Source organism: Poecilia reticulata, chromosome 9 (genome assembly GCF_904066995.2).
Source record: "Poecilia reticulata chromosome 9, P_reticulata-male-v2, whole genome shotgun sequence".
NCBI lineage: Eukaryota > Metazoa > Chordata > Actinopteri > Cyprinodontiformes > Poeciliidae > Poecilia > Poecilia reticulata.
The window spans coordinates 9,060,399-9,073,711 of NC_088838.1; the positions used below are offsets into that span (position 1 = coordinate 9,060,399).

At 34.1% G+C, this 13,313-nt stretch overlaps 1 long non-coding RNA gene across 1 annotated transcript; it reads left to right on the plus strand.

Moving 5' to 3' along the window:
- Positions 1 to 5,149: 5,149 nt before the first annotated feature.
- On the plus strand, positions 5,150 to 8,303 carry LOC145552762 (uncharacterized). The gene is made up of 4 exons (XR_014088855.1): positions 5,150 to 5,342; positions 6,011 to 6,113; positions 6,705 to 6,756; positions 7,788 to 8,303. It is a non-coding gene; the product is annotated as an uncharacterized LOC145552762 (long non-coding RNA).
- The last annotated feature ends 5,010 nt before the right edge of the window (positions 8,304 to 13,313 follow it).

Sequence of the window (13,313 nt, forward strand, 5' to 3'; positions counted from 1 at the left end):
TCCTAAGTTGGAAAAGTACATTATTTTAAGTTGCGTTAACTTGTGTTTTTAAGGCAGCAATTGAACTCAAGTTTTTAAGTTTAACCACCCTAATTATTTTTACAGTGTAAGAGATGATTGAGTTTTCTGGTAACCAAGTGCCACAAACTAGAAATCTTAGTTTTTGTGAACAACAACAATATTTGTTTTTAATCGGTTGCTAAGAGATGATCGAGATTTCTGGTAACCAAGTGCAACAAACTAGAAATCTAAGGTTCTTTGAACAATAATATTTGTTGTTACCCAGTTGCTAAGAGATCACCGAGTTTTCTGGTAACCAACTGCCACAAACTAGAAATCGTAGATTTTGTGAACAACAACAATATTTGTTTTTAATCGGTTGCTAAGAGATGATTGAGTTTTCTGGTAACCAAGTGCAACAAACTAGAAATCTTAGTTTTTGTGAACAACAACAATATTTGTTTTTAATCAGTTGCTAAGAGATGACCGAGTTTTCTGGTAACCAAGTGCAACAAACTAGAAATCTAAGGTTCTTTGAACAATAACATTTGTTGTTAATCAGTTGCTACACTGTTAAAAGCCATGCCCTCCATTAGTTGACATAACGCTTTTACTTCCAATTAACATAATGATTTATGTAATTTCACCTTTATTTCATGAGTTACTGGCATTTCAACTCAAGAATGTGAGTCAGTTCAATGAAACATAAATTTAAATGTGTGAACATAACTTGACAATCTGAGTTTTAAAATGGTAACCGGATCTTATAAAAACTGATCACCACTGGCAATATTAATGCGAGATCCAAATAATGCCGGAAATTCGCTCTTTATCTGATAAGGGACTAAATATGATGTAAGATTTAGTAAGACTTTATAAAGTTCTCCATCTATGGATGACGGAAACTGACCAATAAATAAGTACACTTAAAATGCAACAATTAAATAAAAATAAGAACTTCAACCCCTTTCTTTTACAATTTACCTTCATATTTTTCCAGCTTACTTCCTACAAACTATATATTTTTGGCACATAATTTAATATATATGTGTGTTTGTCCTTTACTTGTAGATGCATTCATGTCTTAAGTGTGTGTGTGTCTCCATTCCCCCAAGTCTTTTTAATTTCATGTTATTTTTACATATCTCTGTCTTGTTATGCCTCATTTTGCAAATAAGGTGTGCTGTCTTTCTTGGGTCAGCTCCTCCACTATTGGTCAACAGACGGGAAGGAGCAGAATCCATGTGCAGATCTGTTGACCAATAGTTGAACTTACCCAAGAAGGATAAGCTCCCCTTAAGATGGCCCACACAGCCAGCTGACATTAGAAAAATGTCACTGCCCACCTTATTTGCATAATAAATCAGAAATGCATAAGGTAAAGTAAAAACATGAGACATATAAAAGCAACACCTGGAAAAATGTTTTTGGGGAAAAATGATAAAAAAATAAACATTTAAGAGTCATAAATGAATCTACAAGTAAAGGGGAAAAACTATTTTTTTAAAACAAAACTAAATTGTGCTAAAATCTGTAATTTGTTGGAACTACGGTGGAAAATTTATATGGACATTATAGATGGTCAATTACATTTATAAAACATTAGGTAAAGTTCTTAATTGGTGCCTTTTAAGAGCATTTATTTATTGAGATGCATATAAAAAAAATTATTTCTGTTATTTGCCCAAAATGATTTTGGTTTTATTTGTCGGTTCGGTCCTCCAGTAAATGTCAACACTTCTGCTTCTTGGACAAATGTTTTCTTTTACACTTGATTTAAGGCTTGTCTCATTTGTATTTGATAGAGAAAGATTAGTGGATTTTCAACTTATGGTATTTCAACTTATGGTATCACATTTAAACAATAACTTATCATCAATTGGGCTACTTTTCTAGCTTGGCATCCTAAGTTGGAAAAGTACATTATTTTAAGTTGCGTTAACTTGTGTTTTTAAGGCAGCAATTGAACTCAAGTTTTTAAGCTTAACCACCCTAATTATTTTTAAAGTGTAAGAGATGATTGAGTTTTCTGGTAACCAAGTGCAACAAACTAGAAATCTTAGTTTTTGTGAACAACAACAATATTTGTTTTTAATCGGTTGCTAAGAGATGATCGAGATTTCTGGTAACCAAGTGCAACTAACTAGAAATCTAAGGATCTTTGAACAATAATATTTGTTTTTAATCGGTTGCTAAGAGATGACCGAGTTTTCTGGTAACCAAGTGCAACAATCTAGAAATCGTAGATTTTGTGAACAACAACATTTGTTTTTAATCAGTTGCTAAGAGATGATTGAGGTTTCTGGTAACCAAGTGCAACAATCTAGAAATCGTAGATTTTGTGAACAACAACAATATTTGTTTTTAATCGGTTGCTAAGAGATGACCGAGTTTTCTGGTAACCAAGTGCAACAAACTAGAAATCTTAGTTTTTGTGAGCAACAACAAAATTTGTTTTTAATCGGTTGCTAAGAGATGATGGTATCACATTTAAGCAATAACTTATCATCAATTGCGCTACTTTTCTAGCTTGGCATCCTAAGTTGGAAAAGTACATTATTTTAAGTTGCGTTAACTTGTGTTTTTAAGGCAGCAATTGAAGTCAAGTTTTTAAGCTTAACCACCCTAATTATTTTTACAGTGTAAGAGATGACAGAGTTTTCTGGTAACCAAGTGCAACAAACTAGAAATCTTAGTTTTTGTGAGCAACAACAATATTTGTTTTTAATCGGTTGCTAAGAGATGATTCAGTTTTCTGGTAACCAAGTGCAACAAACTAGAAATCTAAGGTTCTTTGAACAATAACATTTGTTGTTAATCAGTTGCTACACTGTTAAAAGTCATGCCCTCCATTAGTTGACACAACGCTTTTACTTCCAATTAACATAATGATTTATGTAATTTCAACTTTATTTCATGAGTTATTGGCATTTCAACTCAAGAATGTGAGTCAGTTCAATGAAACATAAATTTAAATGTGTGAACATAACTTGACAATCTGAGTTTTAAAACCGGATCTTATAAAAACTGATCACCACTGGCAATATTAATGCGAGATCCAAATAGTGCCGGAAATTCGCTTTTTATCTGATAAGGGACTAAATATGATGTAAGATTTAGTAAGACTTTATAAAGTTCTCCATCTATGGAGGACTGAAACTGACCAATAAATAAATACACTTAAAATGCACCAATTAAATAATTATAAGAACTTCAACCCATTTTTTAAATAATTTACCTTCATATTTTTCCAGCTTAGATCCTACAAACTATATTTTTTAGCACATAATTTTATATGTGTGTTTGTCCTTTACTTGTAGATGCTTTCATGTCTTAAGTGTGTGTGTGTCCCCATTCCCCCAAGTCTTTTTAATTTCATGTTATTTTTACATATCTCTGTCTTGTTATGCCTCATTTTGCAAATAAGGTGTGCTGTCTTTCTTGGGTCAGCTCCTCCACTATTGGTCAACAGACAGGAAGGAGCAGAATCTATGTGCAGATCTGTTGACCAATAGTTGAACTTACCCAAGAAGGATAAGCTCCCCTTAAGATGGCCCACACAGCCAGCTGACATTAGAAAAATGTCACTGCCCACCTTATTTGCATAATAAAGCAGAAATGCGTAAGCTAAAGTAAAAACATGAGACATATAAAAGCAACACCTGGAAAAATGTTTTTGGGGAAAAAATGATAAAAAAAAATATTTAAGAGTCATAAGTGAATCTACAAGTAATATTTACAAGTAATATACAAGTAACATAATATTTGTTGTGATGTTCGAGTTTTCTGGTAACCAAGTGCAACAAACTAGAAATCTAAGGTTCTTTGAACAATAATATTTGTTGTTAATCAGTTGGTAAGATATAATTGAGGTTTCTGGTAACCAAGTGCAACAAATTAGAAATCTTAGTTTTTGTGAACAACAACAATATTTGATTTTAATCGGTTGCTAAGAGATCACCGAGTTTTCTGGTAACCAAGTGCAACAAACTAGAAATCTAAGGTTCTTTGAACAATAACATTTGTTGTTAATCAGTTGCTACACTGTTAAAAGTCATGCCCTCCATTAGTTGACATAACGCTTTTACTTCCAATTAACATAATGAGATATGTAATTTCAACTTAATTTCATGAGTTATTGGCATTTCAACTCAAGAATGTGAGTCAGTTCAATGAAACATAAATTTAAATGTGTGAACATAACTTGACAATCTGAGTTTTAAAATGGTAACTGGACCTGAGTTTCGAGAGACGGAGATTGTTTTTTACTTCTCTGCTTTTGAGCGAATAGCACAGGCTTTACAGTGGCCCCCTGACGTTTGGTCTCTGCTCCTACAGTGCAAAATTCATGGTAAAGCTCAAGAGGTTGTAGCCGCCCTTCCTCTTTCAGACACCCTAAAGTATGATGTGGTTAAAGCTGCCATTTTGAAAGCTTATGAGCTTGTTCCTGAGGCTTACCGGCAAAAATTTAGGTCTTTTAGGAAAAGCCCCTCTCAGACCTATGTAGAGTTTGCCAGAGAAAAGGGAAGTCTCTTTGATCGTTGGTGTGCTTCAAGTAAGGTGACAAATGTTGACACTCTGAGGGAACTTGTTCTATTGGAAGAGTTCAAAAATTGTCTACCTGAACGTGTTGTTGTTCACTTGAATGAGCAAAAGGTAAACTCATTGTCTTCTGCTGCTGTGTTAGCTGATGAGTATGTGCTTACACATAAGTCTACCTTTCAGTCTGTGCTCAATAAAAGTGTGTCTATAAAATCAGCTGCTGAGCAACCCAAATCAGCTCCTCAAAAGAATGACAAGGAGTGTTTCTATTGTCACAAAACAGGTCATCTCATCTCTAAGAGATGATTGAGTTTTCTGGTAACCAAGTGCAACAAACTAGAAATCTAAGGTTCTTTGAACAATAATATTTGTTGTTAATCAGTTGCTAAAGGATGATCGAGTTTTTGGTAACCAAGTGCCACAAAGTAGAAATCTTAGTTTTTGTGAACAACAACAATATTTGTTTTTAATCGGTTGCTAAGTGATGATCGAGTTTTCTGGTAACCAAGTGCCACAAACTAGAAATCTAAGTTTCTTTGAACAATGACATTTGTTGTTAATCAGTTGCTAAGAGATGATCGAATTTTTTGGTAACCAAGTGCAACAAACTAGAAATATCAGGTTCTTTGAACAATAACATTTGTTGTTAATCAGTTGCTAAGAGATGATCGAGTTTTCCGGTAACCAAGTGCAACAAACTAGAAATCTAAGGTTCTTTGAACAACAACCTTTGTTGTTAATCAGATCCCACAAAAACCCAAGAAGAAGAATAAGCTGACGTAATCATCACTTACACTCCGGTGAGTAGAAACCTGCACCTGTCAAAATGTTTTTGTACTCTAAACCCAAAAATAACTCCAAAGTGTCACGTTATAAAGTTATTGATGGTAGTTTTAGGACTTCATGGCAGTAGGACTGTGATGCGAATGGTTGAAGACACGTTTGTAACATTTTTTTCGCCGGAAAATTTGCGGTGGAAGATAGCTAAATAAGCCTCTTGGAGGCTATTTGTACCTGTACATTGTACCTGTTCTTAATACGTTTAATTAGCCATGATTGAGTCACAAAATAGTTTTCATATTAATGCTTGCTGTTGCCACTTTGTAAAATTGGAGGGTTGCTAAAAACATCAGTGCCCCTAGGCTGTGATGATCTTTAAAGTGTTATTTATGAACCATGTCTGAATACACTGATTGCAGCTAGGTCATTTACTTGAATTAAAAACGAACTTGCATCAGTACAGGCACATTTCTTTCCTCCTGTCTATGCTATTTATTGCTGCTGCAAGCCAGATGAAGAGAAGTAAAGAGCTGAGAACCTGACATTTGAACAGAAAGAGACCATAGGTCAGGAGCAGCCTGGGATGCTTACTGAGGAGCATCCAATAATGATACCAGAGAACCAGGAAGATACTGTGATAGTGCTTGATCTGGTTCCTGTTTCTCCTCCTGTTGTCCCATCCTCTCAGTCTTTTCAGAAGAAGAATAGACCGAGAAGCTGCCTCTCCTCCCACTTCGTCATCAGCATTCATGTCACCTGCTGACCATGCCGTCTCCTTAAGTCAGGGTGGCGTAAGTTTTGTTTTCTTTACATTCATCCATTTTCTTACACCCGTGCCCCTAGTGTGGTCGGGAGGGTTGCTGGCAACAGACTGGCAATCCAGGACAGGTTGCCAGTCTGTCGCAGGGCAACACATTAACAGCCAGGACACACACACACACGCACACACACGCACACGCATACACACACAAACCAATTAACCTGATAGCCATGTTTCTGGACTGTGGGAGGAACCCGGAGAACTCGGAAAGAACCCACCATGCACAGGGAGAACATGCAAACTCCATGCAGAAAGACCCTGGGCCAGGAATCGAACCCAGAAGAAAACTGAACTCGCGTCTAGCCCTAAAATGTCAACATTCTCACAGAAACAGAAAACCTATAGAGACCGTTTATAAGCAAAGACAACTTGTTTTGGACTTAGTTTCCATTTCTGTGGCCATTGTAAAGTGGTTAAAATGAATGTTAAACTAATTTGAGAAAATCTGTAAAGTTTAGAAGGATTATAAAATATGACAGTCACCACACTAGTTTTCATTTCTCAAGTGTACTTTATTTCTTTTTTTTTTTTGTTTCTTTTTTTTCCTTTTCTTGTTATTTAGGTTGGTGGAAATATAGTACACAAAATCAATTCCTGGGCGTAGAACTAATGCGGTAAGTCAAAAAATTTAACTAATCCATCCTGTGACAGTATATCCCCACTCCAGTCAAACATGCCAAGGTACACTGAGAGACATTGCCACGCGTGAAGATGAGTAGGTGGGGGTTGGAGCGGTGATAAGTGGGGCGGTGGTCTGCAAAAAATAAGCACAATTAAAGCCATAAAGTTTACTCATAAACTTTGTGGCTTTAATTACTGACCACAATTAGAAAGCCACAATTGTGGTCAGGAGGCCACAAAGCCACAATTAGAAACTTGGAGAAGATTACCAAGTTTCTCCGATAGTATTTTTTCACCTTTTTTTTGCAAATACATTAGGACAAACAATATCCAGTTCCCTTTCTGAGGAGTACCACCAAATGCAGTTTGAACAATAAAAACCTTTTTTTTCCCCTTGGGAACAAGAAAAAAATATATATTTGTCTTTATTTTTTTATGAGGACAAAAATGGGCATTACAACAGGAATCAGTAGTACTTATACCACATAAGTCACAACATCTTTGGGTGAAACAAATTCATACAAAAAAGTCAGCATTTGCACAGAAACATAGAAATATAGAGATAGAACTCCAAATATCGTAATTAGGCCGCTTATCGGCAAAGGAATGCTGATTTTGATATTTGGACTTTTTAAAGGTGATTCAACACTTATTATTTAACACTGTGCCTTTTATAATTCACATAAGCTGGAAATTAAATCTGAAACTGTCACTTTTTTTCTGTTTTGATTTTTAGACTTTTCTAAGAAACTGAAGCACTACGAGATATTTTTATTGTTTGTGTAGTGGTAAAAATTACTGTGCAGTCAGTTTATCATTTAACACTTAATAAGTAAAGATAATATTGTATCTTTGGGACAAAAGATGTAAGTACTTGCTGACATTTGGGTGGATGGAGGCAGAGAAAATACTTTAGCTACATTATCTCCTTTTAAAGTCAGGTACACAACCTATAAAGAGAGATTTGTGAACTTTACAGCACAAAAAAAATCCACATCCTGATTTTATTGTTGTTCTTTTCTAGCGGAAAAATCTGGGATGATACCTGGGAACCTGCAAGTAAATCCTCTCATGTTGCTGTCCCCCTACTGCCACTTCCTTCAGACAGCGAACAAGTCCTTCGATGATGTTACTTTTTCTTTTTTGTATTACACAGTATTATTTTCTTTTCATTTTTTGTTACTGCAGTTTGACCATTTTACGAAGTTTTATGTGTAATATTGTTTTCTATGGAGAGCCATTTCAGCCAAAATTAAATAAATAAATGGGTGAAATAAATAAAAAATGAGTAAAATAAATCAAAAAATGAAGAAAATGAGTGAAATAAATAAATAATTTGTTAAATAAATAATTTAGCTTTTTCATTAACCCATTTTTTCATTTATTTATTTTTCATATTATCAATTTCTCAATTTCCCTTTTTTCATTAATCTATTTTTCATTTACCCACTTTTCATTAATCTATTTTTCATTTAACCATTTTTTAATTTAGCTTTTTCATTAACCCCATTTTTCATTTCTTTATTTTTCATATTATCAATTTCCCAATTTCTCTTTTTCATTTATCTATTTTTTATTTATCCCTTTATCCATTTACCCATTTTTCATTAATTTATTTTTCAATTAACCACTTTTCAATTTCCCTTTTTTATTAACCCAATTTTTTCATTTATTTATTTTTCAGATTATCAATTTCTCTATTTCTCTTTTTCATTAATCTATTTTTCATTTGTCCCTTTTTCATTTATCCCTTTATCTATTTACCCATTTTTCATTAATCTATTTTTTAATTTAAACATTTTTTGATTTCCTTTTTCCATTAACCCGATTTTCTATTTCACAGTTTCATTAATCAATTAATCAAACAAACAAACGATCATTTTATTGTCTCTGGGACGTGAAAACATGAGATTTGATTAAATTAGAACTTCACATATTAGAAGGAACACAGATTTCATAATAATCAAACAGTTTGTTTATTCAAAACGGTAAAATACAGACGGTTAATGCATATCAATGGTATAAGAACAGACACATTTTTTTAAATGAATGTGTCACCAGTGCATTTGTCCGAGTGTTCCTGCTCCAGAAAGCTGAAGGTCTCTGGTCATCCTGAAGCTGTGAGCCCACTGGGAGTCTGAAGGGAAACACTGAGACCAGAGGCCTGCAGGATGGTCTGCATCTGAAAACATACATGATGGAAACATTAATGAATGTGCTGCGCCAAAAAGCTGTACTTTTGACCTGGTGGCGATGGTACCAGTTATGGTAGATCTGAACTTTGGTTTGATGACCTAAATATGAGAAGCTTCAGACTGACAGGAGTTGGGTTAAAGCCACATCTTGTGAAGTTGGGATATTTTTCCTCCAACAGGAACCAGAGGAATCGCAACAAACCAGAAGTTGGACTAGAATTTATTTCAACGTCATTTGTGAATGTCAGCTTCTCATTTTCAACAGTGCATATGCATGTGGGCCACACTTGGCACACCTCAGGGATGTAACCAAGAGAGGCAAAGATTGTAGCAGGAGTTCAGCTTTTATCCATTCTCCATTCTGTACCCTCACTAAAGGTCACTGTATTCAGGTTTTCTGTTGACAAAGGTAAAACAAGGCGATCGACTCGAAACCACTCCTACCTTTTTACTGTCTTTAATCAACCTGTTGGGCCATTAATTTGAAGACGTTTTGTTGATTTTATCCTTAATAAGATGTATTGGATCAGAGGATGTGCTGGTCTCAACATCCTGGAGACGTTCAGTTTGTCACCTATTGCTGAGATCAACTCAAACCCTTCCACGATCGTAATTGAGCTCTAATGATTAAATATGACTGTAGTTGGAAAACAAACATCAACGTTAGTAGCTTACCGTGCAACGTCTGGGCAACCGGAGGATCCTGGACGGACAGCAGCGGTGCATGTCTGAAAGATGGCCTCCGATGCAGATCTCCAAGGCTCTCCACTCTCATTCTTTCAGCTCGATGCTCCGTAGAGCTGCCTCTGGATATTGCAGTTCACTTACGACCATAACTGGTACCATCGCCACCAGGTCAAAAGTACAGCTTTTTGGCGCAGCACATTCATTAATGTTTCCATCATGTATGTTTTCAGATGCAGACCATCCTGCAGGCCTCTGGTCTCAGTGTTTCCCTTCAGACTCCCAGTGGGCTCACAGCTTCAGGATGACCAGAGACCTTCAGCTTTCTGGAGCAGGAACACTCGGACAAATGCACTGGTGACACATTCATTTAAAAAAATGTGTCTGTTCTTATACCATTGATATGCATTAACCGTCTGTATTTTACCGTTTTGAATAAACAAACTGTTTGATTATTATGAAATCTGTGTTCCTTCTAATATGTGAAGTTCTAATTTAATCAAATCTCATGTTTTCACGTCCCAGAGACAATAAAATGATCGTTTGTTTGTTTGATTAATTGATTAATGAAACTGTGAAATAGAAAATCGGGTTAATGGAAAAAGGAAATCAAAAAATGTTTAAATTAAAAAATAGATTAATGAAAAATGGGTAAATAGATAAAGGGATAAATGAAAAATGGACAAATGAAAAATAGATTAATGAAAAATAGATAAATGAAAAAGAGAAATAGAGAAATTGATAATCTGAAAAATAAATAAATGAAAAAATTGGGTTAATAAAAAAGGGAAATTGAAAAGTGGTTAATTGAAAAATAAATTAATGAAAAATGGGTAAATGGATAAAGGGATAAATAAAAAATAGATAAATGAAAAAGAGAAATTGGGAAATTGATAATATGAAAAATAAAGAAATGAAAAATGGGGTTAATGAAAAAGCTAAATTAAAAAATGGTTAAATGAAAAATAGATTAATGAAAAGTGGGTAAATGAAAAATAGATTAATGAAAAAAGGGAAATTGAGAAATTGATAATATGAAAAATAAATAAATGAAAAAATGGGTTAATGAAAAAGCTAAATTATTTATTTAACAAATTATTTATTTATTTCACTCATTTTCTTCATTTTTTGATTTATTTTACTCATTTTTTATTTATTTCACCCATTTATTTATTTAATTTTGGCTGAAATGGCTCTCCATAGTTTTCGGCCATTCACTGAAATGAATGTTATGGTTGTAATATAGTAGTTATGTAAGCTTATGTTGGGGTGTTTACTGACACATTTTTGTCAAGTTCTATAAAAGAGTAAGTGAGGCTGATTGAGTCACTGAATCAGTCAGGTATTGTACCTGTATTAAGTCTTGAAATTTAGAACAGAATTGTTTGTAGATTTTGTTCAGTAAATATGACCTAAAGTCTTAAAAACTTAAAACATGGTATTGCACACATTTCTTTTTGAGTGTTTTTAATGTTGATGTGGATGTACAAAGTAAAGTCTGTAACAAGGGTGTCCAAAGTCGGCCCTCATCCTGCATGTTTTAGTTCTCTCCCTGGTTTGACACACCTGCATCAAATGATGGCTCATTAGAGGCATAAGGAGAACATTGACTTGCTGAGGAGGTTGTTACAACCACTGGGGAGAGAACTAAAACATGCAGGATGCCGGCCCTCGAGGACCGACTTTGGACATCCCTGGTCTATAATAACAAAATAAGCACAACTTGATTTTAATATAACTAATTGGAAGTGTTTTTTTTATCTCAAAGCTATAACTTTAATATCTTTTTTGTGTCATGGATTTTGTCAACCAAGACTGTATTTGCAAAATGGTATAATAAAATTGCTTTCAAATGCAGTACACTTATTTTTAAACACAGCAACTTTAAGTGAAGTTATTGATGAAGAGCATGATAAAAATACATTGTAATGTCCAGATCAACTGACTGTATTAGAACAACACATTTTAATAAGCCTATGCCACAAAACTACCATCAATAACTTTATAACGTGACACTTTGGAGTTATTTTTGGTTTTAGAGTACAAAAACATTTTGACAGGTGCAGGTTTCTACTCACCGGAGTGTAAGTGTCGCATATGATTACGTCAGCTTATTCTTCTTCTTGGGTTTTTGTGGGATCCGTCCTTATTTTCATTATTTCAATCAAAAATATTAAACGTTTACAGAACAGTTTGCATGCAATTACTAAAGAAAATACATCTTAATTTTTCTTACATTTATTTGGTGTAAATCATTGATATCATTCTCAAAAATAGTTGGTAAATAAAAAAAAAAAAGGCTTTTAAATCAAGTTACAACCACAACAAGAACCCTCCGGTTTTATATTTTACTGAGTTATTTTTAAATTCCGAATTAAAGTCCTTTGACCGATACGTCTGACATGTATTTGTAGTAAATATTCTTAATATCCTGTTCAAACTAGCACATAAATTGTAAATAAAGGTTTTTTAAAAAAATAGAATAGACTCGTCATCTTATTCGTTCCCAGGTTGTCAGTATCGGACGCTTTAAAGTCCTTTGACCGATACGTCTGACATGTATTTGTAGTAAATATTCTTAATATCCTGTTCAAACTAGCACATAAATTGTAAATAAAGGTTTTAAAAAAAATAGAATAGACTCGTCATCTTATTCGTTCCCAGGTCGTCAGTATCGGACGCTTAGGGAGCGGCCCAAGCGTCAATATGTGACGAGCTGGGATATTTTCTTTTGGTGTTTAGACAAAGTATTACAATGTCTTTAGTTTTTCTGGGTAAAACCCCTTTGGGGGGGACTCAGGTTTGGTATTAAAACCTTAAGACTAATAGTAATAATACTTTGTTGGTGTGAAATGTCCCACTGTCATACAGTGAAATTCTGGTAACCACAGATGGCTATTCAAAACAACTGTTGTTTTTTTTTATGATGCTTCATTTCTTATTTCATCCTGTTGAACAGGTTCTGCAAAGTCTGGTCATTGTTGGAGGCTATATATAGTTCAAATTGGTGACCTGTGAAGAACATTGTAAGTCAACAAACTTTGCTGTATCAGGGGAAAAAATATTGCCAGTCGAAAATTCTTACGAGACTGCCCTTTAAAAGCAGCAATAGCTACAGCATTACAATATGTTTTTACTAAAAAAAACAATTTGTCTTTTTTTTAACAATTTGTATTTTTTAAGATTGTTGCTTAACGTACCTGCATTTACTATTTGATTACTATTAATATTACTACCCAGTAATTACTATTTGATGCCTAAAAACAATATAGACTTCTAAAAAGTATTTCATATTTCAACCAAATCTCTCCCAGTTTTAGTTCAGATGTCAACTAATAATTTAATTGTAAAAGGTTAAAATGCTTACTGGACCAGTAGACTGGGACAAGCACATAAACTCTGTTGTATTAAATCAAGTCAAGTCTGGATCATTACATATTAGTGAATAAAATAACTCAAATTGGTTCTGTTTTTTATGTGGCAGTTTTTACATTTTGGTATGAGTAGCATACAGCATTCCAGAGTTTGGCACACAGATACATTTTCCACATATCTGCACTAAATAAAACTAAAGCCATAATCAATTCCACAACACAAAAATACATTTGAAGCACTCCTCCCCTTGACTGTGACATTTACCTTCTTTTTTTGCTGTTTACAGTGTGGGAGGT